Source organism: Corvus hawaiiensis, chromosome 26 (genome assembly GCF_020740725.1).
Source record: "Corvus hawaiiensis isolate bCorHaw1 chromosome 26, bCorHaw1.pri.cur, whole genome shotgun sequence".
In the NCBI taxonomy this organism is placed as follows: domain Eukaryota; kingdom Metazoa; phylum Chordata; class Aves; order Passeriformes; family Corvidae; genus Corvus; species Corvus hawaiiensis.
This window is the reverse complement of record NC_063238.1, coordinates 46,004,699-46,027,338: the sequence shown is the minus strand read 5'-3', so window position 1 is coordinate 46,027,338 and position 22,640 is coordinate 46,004,699.

Sequence of the window (22,640 nt, the reverse complement as noted above, 5' to 3'; positions counted from 1 at the left end):
GGCCTAGAGAAAGAGGCGATGACTGCCGGGTGACCGCTCCAGACCCAAAGGTGGGCTCCTCGGGCAAAAAGATCCGTGATGACATCGAGACTCAAAGAGGGCAGATGACACAAAGCTCACAAAAACGTGGTATGGAACTGCTCTGCCCGGCAAAGGGTCAGGTGATGCTGAGGAGAAACCATCTCCCTTTACTTCCAAGGGGCCCGGCCCGCTACATCCCTCTCCTCTAAGCTAACTTCAAATTGCCCCCTGTGCTTCCAAAGGTTTTCCCTTCTCCGGACCACCGGTCCCAACACTTAGCTCTCAGAGATGAGCAGAAAAAATCCATCCTCGACAGAAAAGAACAGGTGGGCGCTGTGGATGTCAGTACATTCCCTGTAGGCCGCTTTGGAGGCTGCAAAAATTCAGAAAGAAACTTCAGACTGCGATGAGACGTCCCAAATGTGACCCCTTCTGCAACGCCCCCCTCCCTCGTAACTGCCAAGGCTAATCGCTTACCAGCCGTTTCCAAACTTCGGCTCCACACCGGCTCATGGTACCTAAAATGACAAAACAGAAAACGTGACTATCGCCCTCCAGAAGATTAATCCCCAGGGCTCCTCTACACTGCTGCCCCGGCGCACCTCAAATCTTCATCCGACTCTGGAGGTGGCCTGGACGATACCCGCAAAGTGAAAAGGTACACGCTTGGCACACCGCCGCATACCTCTCGCCTATTAGTCACCCTGCCTAAATGCTGACTCGCCTGCTCGCCTCTGTTCCTTGGCACGCCTAGGGCGGCGGCAGTACCTGCAAACAAACAAAGCAAAGAAACATGCTGAGAGACTGAAATCACAACCCCCCCCCTCCAATTGAAGCATGCCACACCAATACATTAAGCTTGCACCCACCTGGCCACTGGGCCAGGACGTCTTGTGAGTGGACCGTTGAAAAGGAACAAACAACAATGGATGCTTAAAACTAAACCAGACATTAATACTGGAGCAATACCAACTCCTTCTGTCCACCAGTCACCGTTTACCTCGCTCCAACCTTAAACATCAATATCCGGCTTTACCTCCTAAAAACAAAGACAAGGAACAACGCTGTAACATAGCCACCATTTATGCTTGCTCTGCAAACACAAACAGTGACTGACCTTCCTGCAGGAACCCCCTCTCCTGGTACAGGGCACTCTGCCACGATCTTAATCCCTCTGGATCTGAAAGAAAGCGATGACAAAAGTCAAAGAGCTGCATTAGAACTTCACAGCTCCAGCCATCCTGTGTCAATCTAGGAATACCATCTTGAAGCCAAACTACAACCTACACCACAAATTACAAGCCCTCAGGCCTTGTGCTATTATACCCATATGCCAGACTATGCAGCAGGGCAGAGCAGCTCTGGACCAAACCCATGCAGGGATCCATGACACAGGAGATGACAAACAAGGGGACCCAACAAGGAGAGAAAACTCTGGGCTAGATGATCACAAGGACCGAGCAAATGAGGAATGAGATGACCTAGGCGAGACTGATGGTGAGCCAAGGAGGCTGCAAGAACCCTGGCAGAAGAGGATGATAACAGAAGGACTTATTCCAAGAACCGCAAAGACGGATGCCCGAGAATTGGACGGGTGGAATCCTCTAGCTATCTTTGCATTCTTACAAGTCCTCATCCCCTATAATGGATCGTTGCAGTGCACAGCTGTCGATGCAGCTCAGAACAAGACCTGAAAAGACACCCGACTCAACGTCGCTGAAGAGAGATGTGATTCTGATGCACCTCCAAGCTCACGAGTCAAAGGATCACTGGTATCGGCACCGCACTGAGGAACACCAAGAACAGGGATGATAAGAATAATGCCCAGCGTTTGCGATAAGCATCTCAAAGGGCTAAGGCAAATGACGTGCGACACGAGATGCACAAAAGACAGAGAATGCACAATAGACTAGTGACGTGTACCGGGACTGCTCTGCCCTGCGCACCTCGGCACTGTGATCAAAAGCAAGACTTTTGCTTTATGGGGCCTAAGGGGCCCCTTCTTGGGTATCCCCACCTCCAAATCTGACTCAAAAATATCTCCCGGTGAGTCCCATCTAAACACCTCACTTCCACCCCCTCTGTGGTCACAGGCCTCGACTTATCTCTTGGATGTCTGAGGATGTCAATCTGCCTCAGGTGCATAAGAAGGCCACCTCGCCATGCGGGAAGCTCGTGCCTTCATCGGGCTGGTTATCTCTTAGTCAGCTACAATAAACAAAACCAAACAAACATCAGTGCATGAACTTAGTGGCACCTCAGCCAAAACCCGTCAATTCCGCCACTCACCGTCTCCTAAGAAGGCCGGGGTCCTCGGGCCACATGCTTGGGCCACGCTCCGAGGCCAACGCCATCACCATCGTCACAGGGTATACCTGGGTTAAGAGGAGACAAGGTGATGTGGCATTGCCGAAACTTGAGGGGGCCCTCGCTCCTCCCTCCCGCCGCAACTCACTGCAGCTACTTGGCCATTGCCAAAGGCTACCCGGACGGTACCTTCACATGGAAAATGTAAAGGCTTCATCGCAGAGCCCCTTAATACTTCTGGAGGGCTCACAAGGGTGGCAAGCCGGGTCTGTCAGCCGGTCGGCGAGGGGTTTTGGTGCAATACAAGCGGACCATCTAAAACACACAAATGACAATGGATGCTTAGAGCTGTACCGGAACTTGGCACCCAAGGAATAACAAGTGCTTCTTACCACCAGTGACTTCTTACCTCGTTCACTTGACCTTGACTGCTGAGATCTGGCTTTACCTCCTAAGAACAAAGACAAAGAACAATGCTGTAACACAGCCACCATTTACACTTGCTCGGCAAACACAAACGGTGACCGACCTTCCTGCGGGAATCCCCTCACCCGGTATGGGGCGCTCTGCCACGGATTTAATCCGTCTGCATCTGCAAGAAAGTGATGACAAAAGCCAAAGTGCTGCATGAGAACTTAACAGCTCCAGCCATCTTGTGTCAATCTAGGAATATCATCTAGAGGCCAAACTACACCCTACATTACAGATTTAAAGGCCTTGGGCCCTGTTCTATTACACCTATGTGCCAGACTGTGCAGCAGGGCAGAGCAGCTCTGGGCCAAACCCATGCAGGCACCCGTAACACAGCAGATGACAAACAAGGGGATGCAACAAGGAGAGAGACCTCTCAGCGGAAAGCATGACTGCAAGCACATCGAAGGGCTAAGGCAAAAGAGCGAAGACACAAGAAGCCCAAAAGACATGGCATGTACAATAGACAAGTGACACAACACGCACTCTGATTGCTCTGCCCGGCGCACCCCAGCATTGTTATCGAATGTGAGACTTTCCCTTTATGCGGGCTAAGGCGCCCCTTCTTGGGTATCCCCATCTCCAAAGCTGACACAAAAATCCCTCCCGGCGAGCCCCAAACTCAATACTCCACTTTCAGCCCCTTGACTTATCTTTCAGATATCCGGGGATGTGAATCCACCTGGGACGCAAATGAAGACTACCTCACCGTCCTGGAAGCTCCTGCCATCGCCGGGCTGTTGTCTCTTAGACGGGCCCGATAAAGAAAACCAAATATCAGTACAGGGACTTCGTGGCACATCGGCCAAACCCCAACAATTCCACAACTCACTATCTCCTAAGAAGGCTGGAGTCCTCGGGCCACACGCTTTTGCCACACCCCGAGGCCGACACCGTCATCACAGGGTATACCTGAGTTAAGAGGAGACGAGGTGATGCGGCACTGCTGAAACTTGAGGGGACCCTCGCTCCTCCTCCCTCCCTCCCCGACTTGCGGCAATGCCTCGGCCGCCGCCGAAGGCTACCCGGATGGTACCTTCACATGGAAAAGGTAAAGGCTTCATCGCAGAGTCCCGTGATACTTGCAGAGGACTCACGAGGGCGGCGAGACAGGTCCGTCGGCCGGTCGACAAGGAGTTCGGCGTAATACAAAGGGGCCGCCTGAAACACACAAATGACAAGGGATGCTTAGAGCTGTACCAGAACTTGGCACCCAAGGAATAACAAGTGGTTCTTACCACCAGTGACTTCTTACCTCGTTCACTTGACCTTGACTGCTGAGATCTGGCTTTACCTCCTAGGAACAAAGACAAAGAACAGTGCTGTAACACAGCCACCTTTCATGTTTGCCCTGCAAAGACAAACAGTGACCGACCTTCACATGGGAACTCCCTCTCCGGGTTCGGGGCGCTCAGCCACAGATTTAATTCGTCTGCATCTGAAACAAAGTGATGACAAAAGTCAAAGAGCTGCATTAGAACTTCACAGCTCCAGCCATCCCATACCAGTCTAGGAATACCATCTTGAAGCCAAACTACAACCTACACCACAAATTTCAAGTCCCCAGGCCTTGTCCTATTACAACCATATGCCAGACGGTGCAGCAGGGCAGAGCAGCTCTGGGCCAAACCCATGCAGGCATCCGTGACACAGGAGATGACAAACAAGGGGATGCAACAAGGAGAGAGATCTCTCGGCAGAAAGCATGACTGCAAGCACATCGAAGGGCTAAGGCAAAAGAGCGAAGACACAAGATGCCCAAAAGACACAGAATGTACAATAGACAATTGACATAACATGCACTGAGACAGCTCTGCCCTGTGCACCTCAGCATTGTGATCAAATGCGTGACTTTCCCATTATGCAGGCTAAGGGGCCCCTTCTTGGGTATCCCCATCTCCTAAGCTGACACAAAAATGCCTCCCGGTGAGCCCCGACTCAATACTCAGCTTTCATCCCCTTGATTTATCTTTCAGATGTCCTGAGTTGTGAATCCACCTGGGACGCAAAAGACAACCGCCTCACCATCGTGGAAGCTCCTGCTGTTGCCAGGCTGTTGTCACTTAGTCAGCTACAATAAAGAAAACCAAGCATCAGCACAGGAACTTTGTGGCACATTAGCCAAACCCCAACAATTTCACTACTCACCATCTCCTAAGAAGGCTGGGGTCCTCGGGCCACACGCTTTTGCCAGGCCCCAAGGCTGACACAGTCATCGTAGGGTATACCTGAGTTAAGAGGAGACGAGGTGATGTGGCATTGCTGGAACTTGAGTGGACCCTCGCTCCTCCTCTCTCCCTCCCCGACTTCCCGCAACTCCTCGGCCGCTGCCGAAGGCTACCCAGACTGTACCTTCACATGGAAAAGGTAAAGGCTTCATCACAGAGTCCCGTGATACTTGCAGAGGACTCACGAGGGCAGCGAGACGGGTCCATCGGCCGGGCCGTGAGGAGTTTGGCGTAATAGAAGGGGGCCCCCTGAAACACACAAATGACAAGGGATGCTTAGAGCTGTACCAGAACTTGGCACCCAAGGAATTACAAGTGGTTCTTACCACCAGTGACTTCTTACGTCATTCACTTGACCTTGACTGCTGAGATCAGGCTTTACTTCCAAAAAATAAAGACAGATAACACTGTAACATAGCCACCATTTATGCTTGCCCTGCAAGGACAAGCAGTGACTGACCTTCCTGCAGGAACCAACCCACCCGGTCCAGGGGCGCTCTGCCACCAATTTAATCCGTCTGCATCTGAAAGACAGTGAGGACAAAAGTCAATGGGCAGCATGAGAGCTTCACAGTTCCAGCCATCGGGGGTCACCCTCAGAATACCGTCTTGAGGCCAAACTACGACCTACACCACAAATTACAAGCCCTCAGGCCTTGTGCTATTATACCCATATGCCAGACTGTGCAGCAGGGCAGAGCAGCTCTGGGCCAAACCCATGCAGGCATCCGTGACACAGGCGATGACAAACAAGGGAACCCAACAAGGAGAGAAAACTCTGGGCTAGATGATCACAAGGACCGAGCAAATGAGGAATGGCATGACCTAAGCGAGATTGATGGTGAGCCAAGGAGGCTGCAAGAACCCTGGCAGAAGAGGATGATAACAGAAGGACTTATTCCAAGAACCGCAAAGACGGATGCCCGAGAATTGGACGGGTGGAATCCTCTAGCTATCTTTGCATTCTTACAAGTCTTCATCCCCTATAATGGATCGTTGCAGTGCACAGCTGTCGATGCAGCTCAGAACAAGACCTGAAAAGACACCCGACTCAATGTCGCTAAAAAGAGACGATCCTGATGCACCTCCAAGCTCACGAGTCAAAGGATCAATGGTATTGGCACCGCACTGAGGAACACCAAGAACAGAGGTGCTAAGAATAATGCCCGGCGTTTGCGATAAGCATCTCAAAGGGCTAAGGCAAATGACCTGCGACACGAGATGCACAAAAGACAGAATGCACAATAGACAAGTGACATGTACCGGGACTGCTCTGCCCTGCGCACCTCGGCACTGTGATCAAAAGCAAAACTTTCGCTTTACAGGTCCTAAGGGGTCCCCTCTTGGGTATCCCCACCTCCAAATCTGACTCAAAAATACCTCCCGGTGCGTCCCAACTCGACACCTTGCTTTCACCCCTACTGTGGGTCGCAGGTCTCAACTTATCTCTTGGATGTCGGAGGATGTCAATCTGCCTCAGGTGCAAAAGATGGCCGCATCACCATGTGGGGCACTCGTGCCTTCACTGGGCTGGTTCTCTCTTAGTCAGCTACAATAAAGAAAACAAGACAAACATCTGTGCACGAACTTAGTGGCACCTCAGCCAAAACCCATCAATTCTGCCACTCACCGTCTCCTAAAAAGGCCGGGGTCCGCGGGCCGCATGCTTGGGCCACGCTCTGAGACTGACGCCATCATCATCGTCACAGGGTATACCTGGGTTAGGAAGAGACGAGGTGATGTGGCATTGCCGAAACTTGAGGGGGCCCTCGCTCCTCCCTCCCTCCGCAACTCCCTGCAACTACCCGGCCGCTGCCGAAGGCTACCCGAATAGCACGTTCAAATGGAAAATGTAAGGGCTTTGTCGCACAGTCCTGTAATACCTCCGGAGGGCTAACGACAGCGGCGAGCCAGGTCCATCAGCCAGTTGGCAAGGAGTTTCTGCATAACACAAGGGGACTGCCTAAAGCACACAAATGACAATGGATGCTTAAAGCTTAGAGTGCCAGAACTTGGCATCGAAACAATAACAACCGGTTCAGTCCACCGGTCACCGCTTACCTCATTCACTTGACCTTGACTGCTGAGATCTGGCTTTACCTCCTAAGAACAAAGACAAAGAACAGTGCTGTAACACAGCCACCATTTACACTTGCTCGGCAAACACAAACGGTGACCGACCTTCCTGCGGGAATCCCCTCACCCGGTATGGGGCGCTCTGCCACGGATTTAATCCGTCTGCATCTGCAAGAAAGTGATGACAAAGTCAAAGTGCTGCATGAGAACTTAACAGCTCCAGCCATCTTGCGTCAATCTAGGAATATCATCTAGAGGCCAAACTACACCCTACATTACAGATTTAAAGGCCTTGGGCCCTGTTCTATTACACCTATGTGCCAGACTGTGCAGCAGGGCAGAGCAGCTCTGGGCCAAACCCATGCAGGCATCCGTGACACAGCAGATGACAAACAAGGGGATGCAACAAGGAGAGAGACCTCTCAGCGGAAAGCATGACTGCAAGCACATCGAAGGGCTAAGGCAAAAGAGCAAAGACACAAGAAGCCCAAAAGACATGGCATGTACAATAGACAAGTGACACAACACGCACTCTGATTGCTCTGCCCGGCGCACCCCAGCATTGTTATCGAATGTGAGACTTTCCCTTTATGCGGGCTAAGGGGCCCCTTCTTGGGTATCCCCATCTCCAAAGCTGACACAAAAATCCCTCCCGGCGAGCCCCAACTCAATACTCCACTTTCAGCCCCTTGACTTATCTTTCGGACATCCGGGGATGTGAATCCACCTGGGACGCAAATGAAGACTACCTCACCGTCCTGGAAGCTCCTGCCATCGCCGGGCTGTTGTCTCTTAGACGTGTACGATAAAGAAAACCAAACATCAGTACAGGGACTTCGTGGCACATCGGCCAAACCCCAACAATTCCACAACTCACTATCTCCTAAGAAGGCTGGAGTCCTCGGGCCACACGCTTTTGCCACACCCTGAGGCCGACACTGTCATCACAGGGTATAGCTGAGTTAAGAGGAGACGAGGTGATGCGGCACTGCTGAAACTTGAGGGGACCCTCGCTCCTCCTCCCTCCCTCCCCGACTTGCCGCAATGCCTCGGCCACCGCCGAAGGCTACCCAGATGGTACCTTCACATGGAAAAGGTAAAGGCTTCATCACAGAGTCCCGTGATACTTGCAGAGGACTCACGAGGGCGGCGAGACGGGTCTGTCGACCGGTCGATGAGGAGTTCGGCGTAATACAAGGGGGCCCCCTGAAACACACAAATGACAAGGGATGCTTAGAGCTGTACCAGAACTTGGCACCCAAGGAATAATAAGTGGTTCTTACCACCAGTGACTTCTTACCTCGTTCACTTGACCTTGACTGCTGAGATCTGGCTTTACCTCCTAAGAACAAAGACAAAGAACAGTGCTGTAACACAGCCACCTTTCATGTTTGCCCTGCAAAGACAAACAGTGACCGACCTTCACATGGGAACTCCCTCTCCGGGTTCGGGGTGCTCAGCCACAGATTTAATCCGTCTGCATCTGAAAGAAAGCGATGACAAAAGCCAAAGAGCTGCATTAGAACTTCACAGCTCCAGCCATCCCATACCAGTCTAGGAATACCATCTTGAAGCCAAACTACAACCTACACCACAAATTTCAAGTCCCCAGGCCTTGTCCTATTACAACCATATGCCAGACGGTGCAGCAGGGCAGAGCAGCTCTGGGCCAAACCCATGCAGGCACCCGTGACACAGGAGATGACAAACAAGGGGATGCAACAAGGAGAGAGACCTCTCGGCAGAAAGCATGACTGCAAGCACATCGAAGGGCTAAGGCGAAAGAGCAAAGACACAAGATGCCCAAAAGACATGGCATGCACAATAGACAAGTGACACAACATGCACTCGGATTGCTCTGCCCTGCGCACCTCAGCATTGCAATCAAATGTGAGACTTTTCCATTATGCGGGCTAAGGGGCCCCTTCTTGGGCATCCCCATCTCCAAAGCTGACTCAAAACTCCCTCCCGGCGAGCCCTGAGCCAACACCCTGCTTTCATTCCCTCCGTGGGTCGCAGCCCTCAACTTATCTCTCGGACGTCTGGGGATGTGAATCTTCCTGAGGCGCAAAAGAAGGCCACCTCTAGCCGTCCCAGAAGCTCCTGCCATTGCCAGGCTGTTGACTCTCGGTCAGCTACAATAAAGAAAACTGAACATCAGTACACGAGCTTAGTGGCACGTCAGCCAAAACCCAACAATTCCACAACTCACTGTCTCCTAAGAGGGCCTGGATCCTTGGGCCGCACGTTCTGGCCGCGTTCCGAGGCTGGCGGCATCATTGCAGGGTATACCTGGGTTGAGTGGAAACAAGGTGATGTGGCATTGCTGAAACTTGAGTGGACCCTCGCTCCTCCTCCCTCCCTCCCTGACTTGCCGCAACACCTCGGCTGTTGCCGAAGGCTACCCGGACGGTACCTTCACATGGAAAAGGCAAAGCCTTAATCACGGACTCCCGTGATACTTGCAGAGGACTCACGAGGGCAGCGAGACGGGTCTGTCGACCGGTTGATGAGGACTTCGGCGTAATACGAGGGGGCCCCCTGAAACACACAAATGACAATGGATGCTTAGAGCTGTACCAGAACATGGCACCCAAGGAATAACAAGTGGTTCTTATCACCAGTGACTTCTTACCTCGTTCACTTGACCTTGACTGCTGAGATCTGGCTTTACCTTCTAAGAACAAAGACAAAGAACAATGCTGTAACACAGCCACCATTTACACTTGCTCGGCAAACACAAACGGTGACCGACCTTCCCTCAGGAACCCCCTTAACTGGTAGGGGGCGCTCAGCCACAGACTTAATCCGTCTCTATCGGAAAGAAACTGAGGACAAAAGTCAAAGTGCTGCATGAGAACGTCACAGCTCCAGCCATCTTGTGTCAATCTCAGAATACCATCTAGAGGCCAAACTACACCTTACATCACAAATTTCAAGTCCCCAGGCCTTGTTCTGTTACACCCATACACCAAAGTATGCATCAGGGCAGAGCAGCTCTGGGCCAAACCCACTCAGGCACCCGTGACACAGGAGATGACAAACGAGGGGACCCAAGAAGGAGAGAAAACTCTGGGCTAGATGATCACAAGGACCGAGCAAATGAGGAATGAGACGACTTAGGTGAGACCGACAGTGAGCCGACAGGGCTCCAAGAAACCTGGCAGAAGAGGATGCTGACACAAAGAGGATCCAAGAACCGCAAAAATGGATGCCTGAGAATTGTACGGACAGAATCCTTTAGCTATCTTCACATTTTCACAAGTCCTCATCCCCTTTAGTGGATTGTTGTGGTGCACAGCTGTCGATGCAGCTCAGAACAAGACCTGAAAAGACACCCGACTCAACGTCGCTGAAGAGAGATGTGATTCTGATGCACCTCCAAGCTCACGAGTCAAAGGATCAATGGTATCAGCACCACACTGAGGAACACCAAGAGCAGAGATGCTAAGAATAATGCCCAGCATTTGCGATAAGCATCTCAAAGGGCTAAGGCAAACACCTGTGACACGAGATGGTCAAAAGACCGAGAACACACACTAGACAAGTGACATGCACCAGGACTGCTGTGCCCTGCATACCTTGGCACTGCGATCAAAAGCAAGATTTTCCCTTTATGTTGGCCTAAGGGGCCCCTTCTTGGGTATGCCCACCTCCTAATCTGACTCAAAAATCCCTCCCGGCGAGTCCCAACTCAACAACCTGATGTCACCCCCTCTGTGGGTCACAAGCCTCGACTTATCTCTCAGACGCCTGGGGATGTGAATCTGCCTTGGGCGCAAAAGAAGGCCGCCTTGCCGTCCTGGAAGCTCCTGCCGTCACTGGGCTGTTCTCTCAGTCAGCTACGAAAAAGAAAACCAAACCCAACATCAGTACATTAGCTTAGTGGTGCCTCAGCCAAAACCTGACAATTCTGCTACTCACTGTCTCCTAATAGGGCCAGGGTCCTCAGGCCGCATGCTTTAGCTGCAGTCCAAGGCTGACACTGTCGTTGCAGGGTATACCTGGATTAGGAGGAGACAAGATGATGTGGCATTGCTGAGACTCGAGCAGACCCTCGTTCCTCCTCCTTCCCCGACTTGCCACAGCTCCCCAGCTGTTTCTAAAGGCTGCTCAGAAACACCATTCAAATGGAAAAGGTGAAGGCTTGGTCAAAGAGTCCCATAATACTTTCAGAGGGCTCACAAGGATGGCGAGCCGGGCCTGCCGGCAAGGAGGTTCAGAGAACTCAAGCAGACCACCTGAAACACACAAATGACAATGGATGCTTGGAGCTGTACCAGAACTTGACACCCAAGGAATAACAACTTTTTCTTTCCACCGGTCACCGCTCACCACACTCACTTGACCTTGACTGCTGCTATCCAGCTTTACCTCCTAAAAATAAAGACAAAGAAGAGTGCTGGAACATAGCCACCATTTACACTTGCCCTGCAAACACAAATGGTGACTCACCTTCCTGCGGGAATCCCCCTCAACCAGTGGGGGGCTCTCTGCCACAGGTTTAACCCATCTGCATCTGAAAGAAAGAGATGACAAAAGTCAAAGTGCTGCATGAGAACTTAACAGCTCCAGCCATCCTGTGTCAATCTAGGAATATCATCTAGAGGCCAAACTAAACCCTACATAACAAATCTCAAGTCCTGGGGCCCTGTCCTATTACAACTATATGCCAGACTGTGCAGCAGGGCAGAGCAGCTCCAGACCAAACCCATGCAGGCACCTGTGACACAGCAGATCACAAACGAGGTGAAGGGATGAGGAGAGAGAACTCTCGGTGAGAATGACTGCAAGCACACTGAAGAGCTAAAACAGAAGAGACGAGATGCCCAAAAGAGACAGGGTGCACAATAGACAAGTGACATGACATGCACTGGGTCTGCTCTGCCTGGCGCACCTCGGCCTTGTGATCAAAAGTGAGACTTTCCTTTCATGGGGCCTAAGGGGCCCCTTTTTAGACATCCCCATCTCTGAAGCAGACTCAGTATTCCCTCCCGGGGAGCCCCAACCCGACACTCCGCTTTCATCCCCTCGACTTATCTCTCGGACGTGCAGGGATGCAAATCCTCCTCAGGCACAAAAAAAGGCCACCTCACCGTCCAGGAAGCTCCTGCCATCGCCAGGCTGTTCTCTCAGTCAGCTACAATAAAGAAAATCAAACCAAACATCAGTGCACGAACTTAGTGACACCTCAGCCAGAAGCCAACAATTCCACCGCTCACCATCCCCTAAGAAGGCCAGGGTTCTCGGGCCGCACGCTTTGGCAGATGCCATCGTCGCCACGTATTCCTGGGTTAAGAGGAGACAAGGTGATGCAGCATTACTGAAACTTGAGCAGACCCTCACTCTTCCTCCTTCCCTGACTCACCACAACTACCCGGCCATTGCCGAAGGGTGCCTGGACAGCACCTTTGAATGGAAGGGGTAAAGGCTCCGTCGCAGAGTCCCGTAACACTTCTGGAGGGCTCACAAGGGTGGCAGACCGGGTCCGTTGGCCGGTCATGGAGGTGCTTCAGTATAACAGAAGTGGACCACCTAAAACACACAAATGATTGTGGATGCTTAGAGCTGTACCAGAACTTGGCACCCAAGGAATAACAACTTTTTCTTTCCACCGGTCACTGCTTACCTCGCTCACTTCACTTTGACTGCTGCTATCTGGCTTTACCTCCTAAAAACAAAGACAAAGAACAATGCTGGAACATAGTCACCATTTACACTTGCCCTGCAAAGACAAACAGTGACTGAGCTTCCTGCGGGAACCCCCTTAACCAGTGGGGGGCGCTCTGCCACGGGTTTAACCCAGCTGCATCTGAAAGAAAGTGATGACAAAAGTCAAAGTGCTGCATGATAACAGCTCCAGCCATCCTGTGTCAATCTAGGAATAACATCTTGAGGTCAAACTACACCCTACATAACAAATCTCAAGTCCCAGGGTCCTGTTCTATTACACCTATAGGCCAGGCTATGCAGCAGGGAAGAGCAGCTCTGGACCAAACCCATGCAGGCACCCACGACACAGGGGATGACAAACAAGGGGACGCAACAAGGAGAGAAAACCTCTCAGCAAGAAGAATGACTGCAAGCACATTGAAGGGCTAAGACTAAAGACATGAGACACGAGATGCCCAAACGAGACAGAACGCACGACAGACAAGTGACATGACATGCACCGGGACTGCTCTGCACACAAGCATTTTAACCAAAAGTGAGACTTTCCCTTTATGGGGCCTAAGGGGCCCCTTCTTAGACATCCCCATCTCTGAAGCTGGCTCAATGTTCCCTCCCGGCGAGCCCTGACCCGACACTCTGCTTTCACCCCCTCGACTTGTCTCTCGGACATCCAGGGATGCAGATCTACCTCAGGCATAAAAGAAGGCGGCCTCACCGTCCAGGAAGCTCCTGCCATCGCCGGGCTGTTCTCTCTTAGTCAGCTACAATAAAGAAAACCAAACCAAACAACAGTGCATGAACTTAGTGGCAACTTGGCCAGAACCTGACAATTCTGCCACTCACCATCTCCTATGTAGGCCAGGGTTCTTGGGCCACACGCTTCAGCCACACTCCGAGGCTGACGCCATTGGTGCAGGGTATACTGGGGTTAAGAGGAGACAAGGTGACGTGGCATAGCTGAAACTTGAGCGGACCCTCAATCCTCCTCCCTCCATCCCCAACTTGCCGCAAGTCCTCAGCCGTTGCCAAAGGCAACGGGATGGTAGCTTCGAATGGAAAATGTAAAGACTTCATTGCAGAGTCCTGTAATGCTTCCGTCGGCCGGTTGGCGAGGAGGTTCAGCATAATACAAGTGAACCCCCTAAAGCACACAAATAACAATGGATGCACCAGAAATTGATACCCAAGCAATAACAAGTCATTCTGTCCACTGGTCACTGCTTACCTCGTTCACTTGACCTTGACTGCTGAGATCTAGCTTTGCCTCCTAAAAATAAATACAAAGAACAATACTGTAACACAGTCACCATTCACACTTGCCTTGCAAAGACAAACGGTGACCGACCTTCCTGCGGGAATCCCCTCACCCAGTATAGGGCGCTCTGCCATGGATTTAATCCGTCTGTGTCTGAAAGAAAGTGATGACAAAAGTCAAAGTGCTGCATGAGAACTTAACAGCTCCAGCCATCGTGTGTCAATCTAGGAATATCATCTAGAGGCCAAACTACACCCTACAGAACAAATTCCAAGTCCCCAAGCCTTGCCCTATTACACCTATAGGCCAGACTGTGCAGTAGGGCAGAGCAGCTCCGGGCCAAATCCCATGCAGGATTTGCATGCAGCAGATGACAAAGGAGGGGACGCAACGAGAAGGGAAAACTCTCGGCAAGAAGAATGACCGCAAGCACATCAAAGGGCTAGGGCAGAAGACATGAGACACAAGATGCCCAAAAGATACAGAACACACAATAGACAAGTGACACAACATGCACTGGGACTGCTCTGCCCTGCACACCTCGGCATTGTAATCAAAAGTGAGACTTTCACTTTATGTGGCCTAAGGGGCCCTGTAGCGGGTTGAGTTCGAAACCGGGCAGAAACACCAATTAAATGTAGTGGTTTTGATTCAAAATATTCATTATTTACTTATTTTCCTTCTGTGAGATAAGAATTAGGAGAAAAGCAAAGCAGGCACAAACCTTAAACAGTCGCAGTACAATGAAAGAGCTTTATTACTAACAGAATTAAAAGTAAAGAGAAAACAACAAAACAAAATTAAAGTAAATTCCCCCCCCCCTCTTTCCAGCACTTCTCTCCTTTTACCCAGCTCACACAAGGGATAACAGAACATGGGATGTTAGTCAGTGTTGCAGTTCTTGAAAAGTCTCTCTCTCATGCTTAAGGAAAAAAGGGTTTTCCTTCAGTTGCACGTGGTTCCCGAACTGCCACCAATAGCAGACCCGCCCGGAAACAAACAGTCTGCTGTGTGTAGAACATCTCTCCCATGAAGAATTTCACAGTTCTTTCACACTACAAAACATGGGCCATCACATGGGGTTATTCATCTTTTTAAGGATAAGTTATTTTGGCCTGCACACAGAGGCTTTTCTTCGCCACAAGTCTCTAACAGCCTCTTACTACTTCTACATAGCCTGGCATAGGCACTCTTCACAAACTTCACAGGCACACGAGGATACTCCATCCCCCCATGTTCTTCAAATGGATTAAAGAGACAAACAGTTTGTGGTATTACAGTTTCTTACCACGGCATGCAAGAAGGTTTCCTTTAAGCTGCGCGCCAGAATCGCGGCACCGCCCTCTTTTCTCCTGTCGCCATGCTCAGCTCCGTCCCACGTGACTCACTTCTCTTTCTCTCTGACTCTGAAGCCGCCATGTTGAAGAGTGCTCCCGTTCAGGCTTTACGGTGGGGAAAGCCTCGCTCCCTTTGTGCTGCTGGCTGCATGGTGTCCTCTTCAGTTCAGCACGAAGTGTGCTGGCTGCAGACAGGAGGCTCTGCCGGCTCCCGCTGGCTCCGCCGGCTCCGCATGGAGAGGAGAGGGACCCGCCTGTCCCCAGAAGCCGCGCTGGATGGGTTTAGCTGTGAGCAGTCCATGGCTGGTTTTAGCTGCCTGCGGCTCTGGGACAGTCCCCCTGCAGCGACCCAGGGTCCGTGCCGTGGTGCTGGGAAAGGGGCAGTGGCCCCAGCCCGGCCCAGCGGGGCCGGGAGGCTCGGAGCGCCCCCACCTTCCAGCAGGCGAGCTCCGACCAAAGGGGCAGTCCCGCCTTTCTGTGCGGTTTAAATATGTAAATTGTGAGAAGCGTAATTGGTCTTAAAGACTGTCCATCAACTCAGGGTCAACCCAACACAGGCCCCTTTGTGGGTAGCCCCGTCTCCAAAGCTGACTCAAAAATCCCTGCCGGCAACCCCCTACCCAACACCCCACTTTCATCCCATCGACTTATCTCTCAGATATCCAAGGATGTGAATCCTCTTCAGGTGCAAAAGAGGGCCGCCTTGCCATCCAGGAAGCTCCTGCTGTTGCCAGGCTGTTGTCTCTTAGTCAGCTACAATAAAGAAAACCAAATATCAAGGCTTGAACTTAGTGGCACGTTAGCCAAAACCGAACAATTCCACTACTCACCGTCTCCTAAGAAGGCCGGGGTCCTGGGGCGACACACAAATGTTCGAGAACCTAGAGATGGTGGCTGACACTTGCCATAAGGTCCTCGAGGATAAAAGGCAGACATATCTGATCCAAGGGATCCTGAAGACACGCTAGACAACACAACACACCAGACAACACAACGCAGACTGGAACTGCTCTGCACTGCATACCCTAGGGTTGCAATCAAATGTAGAGCCTCTCCCTTTAGCTGTCCTAAGAGGCCCCTTAGAGAGCATCCCTTACCCCTGCACTAATTATTAAGTTTTTCCCAGGAATTTCCAACTCACTACCCTGCTGCTATCCCATCTCCAGGTCGTAGCCCCCGACTTATCTTTTGGATGACTGGCAACATTAATCCACGTTGGACGTGAAATGAGTCCTCCTCAGTCGTCTTGGAAGGCCCCATAATAGCCGGGTTAGCCTCTTAGTCAGTGACAATTAAAAAAAAAAAAAAAAAAATCAAGATCAATGCACAAATCTAGTGGCATATAGGCCAAATCCCCACAATTTGGCTACTCGCCACCTCCTAAGCACATCCAGGTCCTCAGGTCTCCGGCTTCACCCAGAATCAAAAGCTGTGGCCATTATTTCAATAGACATGTGAGACAGCAATGGGCAAAGTTATATGGTATTTCTGTGAGCGTGGTGCATTTGTGTGCTTTAAGATATATAAATGCATCTGCTGTTCTTGGGAAAAAGCCTTGGGTAACCCCAAATAGACACCTTTTCCCACCCTATGGCCTTCAAAACCCCTTCTGGCACTTCCTAAGCCACCTACCCTGCTCACACTCTCCCGGCTGCAATCCATAACTTACCTATTGGAAGCCACAATTTTGGATATCATCTTTGATATGGGCAAGGTCCTTTTTATGACACAATGAATGCACTAAAAAAATTTGAAGCTTCATACTCAATACAACCTGGAAGTTACAATGTTCCTAAAGAAAAAAAAAACACAAGAAGAAAGACTGAAATTAGAAAAGCACCTTACCACCCCTGAACACTCAAGCCAAAATTATGAGCCTAAATACTCCCTGTGTTCAACACTATCTTCTTCACAATGTCTTCAAAGCCTCTGTTGCTTTAAAGGCCAAAAGCATCTACTGGGGGGGGAAAAAAAGAAACCTGATATAAGCTGAAAGACCCCTTTCATTGAAAAGAGAGGAGATCTCTCATCTCACTCAATGCCAGGGAGGAAATAAATCCCTTTAGCAAAGGCTGGGGTTAATATACCCCTGGCTGGGTCCGCCTCTCATTCCCATCATGCCCCAGAAAAGGGAGGAGGTAATTACCACAAGGTATAAAAGCTGTCAAAGGAGCTGTAGCTGCTTGGCTCCTCTGATTTAAATTCAAAATGAGTAAAGGGCTGGAGAGAGAAAAAAAGCTCTTCAGGGAATTAATGATACCTTCTTTTTTACTACAGCTACATCAAGCAAAAGGGCAGAGACCAGGTAAGAAATAAAACTTTGAATTTTGACAGCGTAGATAGCTAAGTGGGATAACTAGCTGTTAATTTGCACAGCTGCTCCTTAGTGATTAGTAAGTAGTACTTCACATGTGACTAAGTAGGGTGGAGAAGAATAGTAATTATATGAATAGTGAAGCTCTCATTGGGACATCCAATTAGGGCTAGATACATTATAAATAAAAATAAGAAGACTAATAGATTCCTGGGTGCTGTTAGGGTTACATATGTGCTGGGCTTGCTCCCATATGAGATATTTGGTACCGTGGCATGGGTAGAAGTGCCCGGAAATGCAGATTTAAACCCTTAAAATGCTGAAAAATGAGCACTTCCTTTAACAGAACCCCTAAAATGAGGAAATGGGGTGTTTACCTCCACTTAAACCAATACAATGGCAAATAAATGGCTTCTCCCCTTTAATTTAATCCCCTAAAAAAATTGGAAAAGAGGGGATTTTCTCACTTTAAATCTCTCAAATGGCACAGAAAGAGTAATTTTTCCCTCAGCTCACACCCTTAAAAAGGGGGGACAACTGGGCTTCCCCCTCCATTTACACATTTGGATGAGGAAAATGTAGGAGTTACCCTTAATCCAAACCCATAAAATAGCACAGTCAAGGTTTTCCCTTTCCATTTAAACTAGAAAATAATGGAAAATGGGGATTTGCTGTCAATTGATACCCCTAACAGTACAGAAGAGGTGGAGTTTCATTCAAATGATACTATTAAAATTGCAGGGGAAGGGGATTCCCCCTCAATTTTGATAGAGACAATTATGGAAAAGGAAGTTTTTTCCTTCAATTTAAGCCTCTTTTCTCCTAATAATACCTCTCTTTTCTGGGGACGCTGGGGAGGGACTGACAAGATAAAAGGGGAAAGTTGAAAGTTTCTCCATGGCACCCACATGCTGCCCGGCATGCTCAGGTGCCCAGGTGCATCTGGCTGCTCCCTAGCTCCTGCTAGGATGCTCCAACTGTGGTTCCTGGACGGACACTCGGGATACCTTCATGAGCCCCTCTGAACTAGTAGCTCCCTGTGCAGGTGTGCCCGGGCAACCCTCTGCAAGCAGCTGGTCATGCCTGGACCTGCTGTGCCTTGGAGCAGGGGGTGAGGCGGAGAAAGGCCCTGCCGATTGTTCCCTCCAATTCTCTATATTTTATTTCCCTCACACCTCCAGTCCTTTTCTGTGCCGCACGTTTACTATCAACACCACCCCAAAGGGGCCTCGGTGCAGCTGTTTTAGTGACAACACGCAGCGGCCATTCCTGCTGCAGTACCTTTTGAATATTTCTTAGACCATTGTCAATATTTTATTCCGCTCACACTTCCCAGCCTTTCCGTGCTGCTCTTTTTTAACCAGCAGCGCCGCCCCGACGGTCCCGCGATGCAGCTCTTTTAGTGACACGGGGCAGCGGCCACCCCTGCTGCAGTACCTTTATTGTACCTCTTTTACCATGCTCAGCATTTTATTCCCTTTACACCTCTCACGCTTTCCGGGCCCCTTTTTTACCAGCAGCGCTGCCCTGACGGTCCCGCGGTGCAGCTCTTTTAGTGATGCGGGGCAGCGGCCATTCCTGCTGCAGTACCTTTTGAATATTTCTTAGACCATTGTCAATATTTTATTCCGCTCACATTTCCCAGCCTTTCCCGGGCGGCTCCTTTTAACCAGCAGCGCTGCCCCGACGGTCCCGCGGTGCAGCTCTTTTAGTGACACGGAGCAGCGGCCACCTCTGCTGCAGTACCTTTATTCTACCTCTTTTACCATGCTCAGCATTTTATTCCCTTTACACCTCTCAGCCTTTCCCGGGCTGCTCCTTTTAACCAGCAGCGCCGCCCCGACGGTCCCGCGGTGCAGCTCTTTTAGTGACACGGGGCAGCGGCCACCCCTCCTGCAGTACCTTTCTTGTACCTCTTTTACCATGCTCAGCATTTTATTCCCTTTACACCTCTCAGCCTTTCCGGGCCCCTTTTTTACCAGCAGCGCTGCCCCGACGCTCCCGCGGTGCAGCTCTTTTAGTGACACGGGGCAGCGGCCACTTCTTCTGCAGTACTTTTAAAGCATTTTCGACCAATTTCTCAATTTTATTCCCTTCACAGAGGCGACCTTTGCCGTGACACCTTTGAAGCAGCACCCCTGCCCCAGGTGCGCCGCGGTGCAGCTCATTTTATCCTGAGGAAGTGGCTACTCCTGCTGCGGTGCTGTTATTATTTCTCAGACCTTTCTCTATATTTTATTTCCCTCACACCTCCAGTCCTTTTCCGTGTCGCACGTTTACCATCAACACCACCCCAAAGGTGCCTCGGTGCAGCTGTTTTAGTGAACACACGCAGCGGCCATTCCTGCTGCAGTACCTTTTGAATATTTCTTAGACCATTGTCAATATTTTATTCCGCTCACACTTCCCAGCCTTTCCCGTGCTGCTCTTTTTAACCAGCAGGGCCGCCCCGACGCTCCCGCGGTGCAGCTCTTTTAGTGACACGGGGCAGCGGCCACTCCTGCAGCAGTACTTTTAAAGTATTTTCGACCATTCCATTTTATTCCCTTCACAAATGCGACCTTTGCAGTGACACCACAGGTGCGCCGCGGTGCAGCTCATTTTATCCTGAGGAAGTGGCTACTCCTGCTGCGGTGCTGTTACTATTTCTCAGACCTTTCTCTATATTTTATTTCCCTCACACCTCCAGTCCTTTTCTGTGCCGCACCCCAAAGGTGCCTCGGTGCAGCTGTTTTAGTGAACACACGCAGCGGCCACTCCTGCTGCAGTACCTTTTGAATATTTCTTAGACCATTGTCAATATTTTATTCCGCTCACACTTCCCAGCCTTTCCCGGGCTGCTCCTTTTAACCAGCAGCGCCGCGCCGACGGTCCCACGGTGCAGCTCTTTTAGTGACACGGGGCAGTGGCCAACCCTCCTGCATTACCTTTCTTGTACCTTTTTTACCATGCTCAGCATTTTATTCCCTTTACACCTCTCAGCCTTTCCGGGCCCCTTTTTTACCAGCAGCGCTGCCCCGACGCTCCCGCGGTGCAGCTCTTTTAGTGACACGGGGAAGCGGCCACTTCTTCTGCAGTACTTTTAAAGCATTTTCGACCAATTTCTCAATTTTATTCCCTTCACAGAGGCGACCTTTGCCGTGACACCTTTGAAGCAGCACCCCTGCCCCAGGTGCGCCGCGGTGCGGCTCATTTTATCCTGAGGAAATGGCTACTCCTGCTGCGGTGCTGTTATTATTTCTCAGACCTTTCTCTATATTTTATTTCCCTCACACCTCCAGTCCTTTTCCGTGTCGCACGTTTACCATCAACACCACCCCAAAGGTGCCTCGGTGCAGCTGTTTTAGTGACAACACGCAGCGGCCACTCCTGCTGCGGTACCTTTATTGTACCTCTTTTACCATGGTCAGTATTTTATTCCCTTTACACCTCTCAGCCTTTCCCGGGCTGCTCCTTTTAACCAGCAGCGCCGCGCCGACGGTCCCACGGTCCCGCTCTTTTACTGACACGGGGCAGCGGCCACCCCTCCTGCATTACCTTTATTGTACCTTTTTTACCATGCTCAGCATTTTATTCCCTTTACACCTCTCACGCTTTCGGGTCCCTTTTTTACCAGCAGCGCTGCCCCGACGGTCCCGCGGTGCAGCTCTTTTAGTGATGCGGGGCAGCGACCACTCCTGCAGCAGTATCTTTATTGTACCTCTTTTACCATGGTCAGCATTTTATTCCCTTTACACCTCTCAGCCTTTCCCGGGCTGCTCCTTTTAACCAGCAGCGCCGCGCCGACGGTCCCACGGTGCAGCTCTTTTAGTGACACGGGGCAGCGGCCACCCCTCCTGCATTACCTTTCTTGTACCTCTTTTACCATGCTCAGCATTTTATTCCCTTTACACCTCTCACACTTTCCGGGCCCCTTTTTTACCAGCAGCGCTGCCCCGACGGTCCCGCGGTGCAGCTCTTTTAGTGATGCGGGGCAGCGGCCACTCCTGCTGCAGTACCTTTACAATATTTCTTAGACCATTGTCAATATTTTATTCCGCTCACACTTCCCAGCCTTTCCGTGCTGCTCTGTTTAACCAGCAGGGCCGCCCCGACGCTCCCGCGGTGCAGCTCTTTTAGTGACACGGGGCAGCGGCCACTTCTTCTGCAGTACTTTTAAAGCATTTTCGACCAATTTCTCAATTTTATTCCCTTCACAGAGGCGACCTTTGCCGTGACACCTTTGAAGCAGCACCCCCTGCCCCAGGTGCGCCGCGGTGCAGCTCATTTTATCCTGAGGAAGTGGCTACTCCTGCTGCGGTGCTGTTATTATTTCTCAGACCTTTCTCTATATTTTATTTCCCTCACACCTCCAGTCCTTTTCCGTGCCGCACGTTTACCATCAACACCACCCCAAAGGTGCCTCGGTGCAGCTGTTTTAGTGAACACACGCAGCGGCCACTCCTGCTGCAGTGCCTTTTGAATATTTCTTAGACCATTGTCAATATTTTATTCCGCTCACACTTCCCAGCCTTTCCCGGGCTGCTCCTTTTAACCAGCAGCGCTGCCCCGACGGTCCCGCGGCGCAGCTCTTTTAGTGACACGGGGCAGCGGCCACACCTGCTGCAGTACCTTTATTGTACCTTTTACCATGCTCAGCATTTTATTCCCTTTACACCTCTCACGCTTTCGGGTCCCTTTTTTACCAGCAGCGCTGCCCCGACGGTCCCGCGGTGCAGCTCTTTTAGTGATGCGGGGCAGCGGCCATTCCTGCTGCAGTACCTTTTGAATATTTCTTAGACCATTGTCAATATTTTATTCCGCTCACATTTCCCAGCCTTTCCCGTGCTGCTCCTTTTTTACCAGCAGCGCTGCCCCGACGCTCCCGCGGTGCAGCTCTTTTAGTGACACGGGGCAGCGGCCACTCCTGCAGCAGTACTTTTAAAGTATTTTCGACCATTCTATTTTATTCCCTTCAC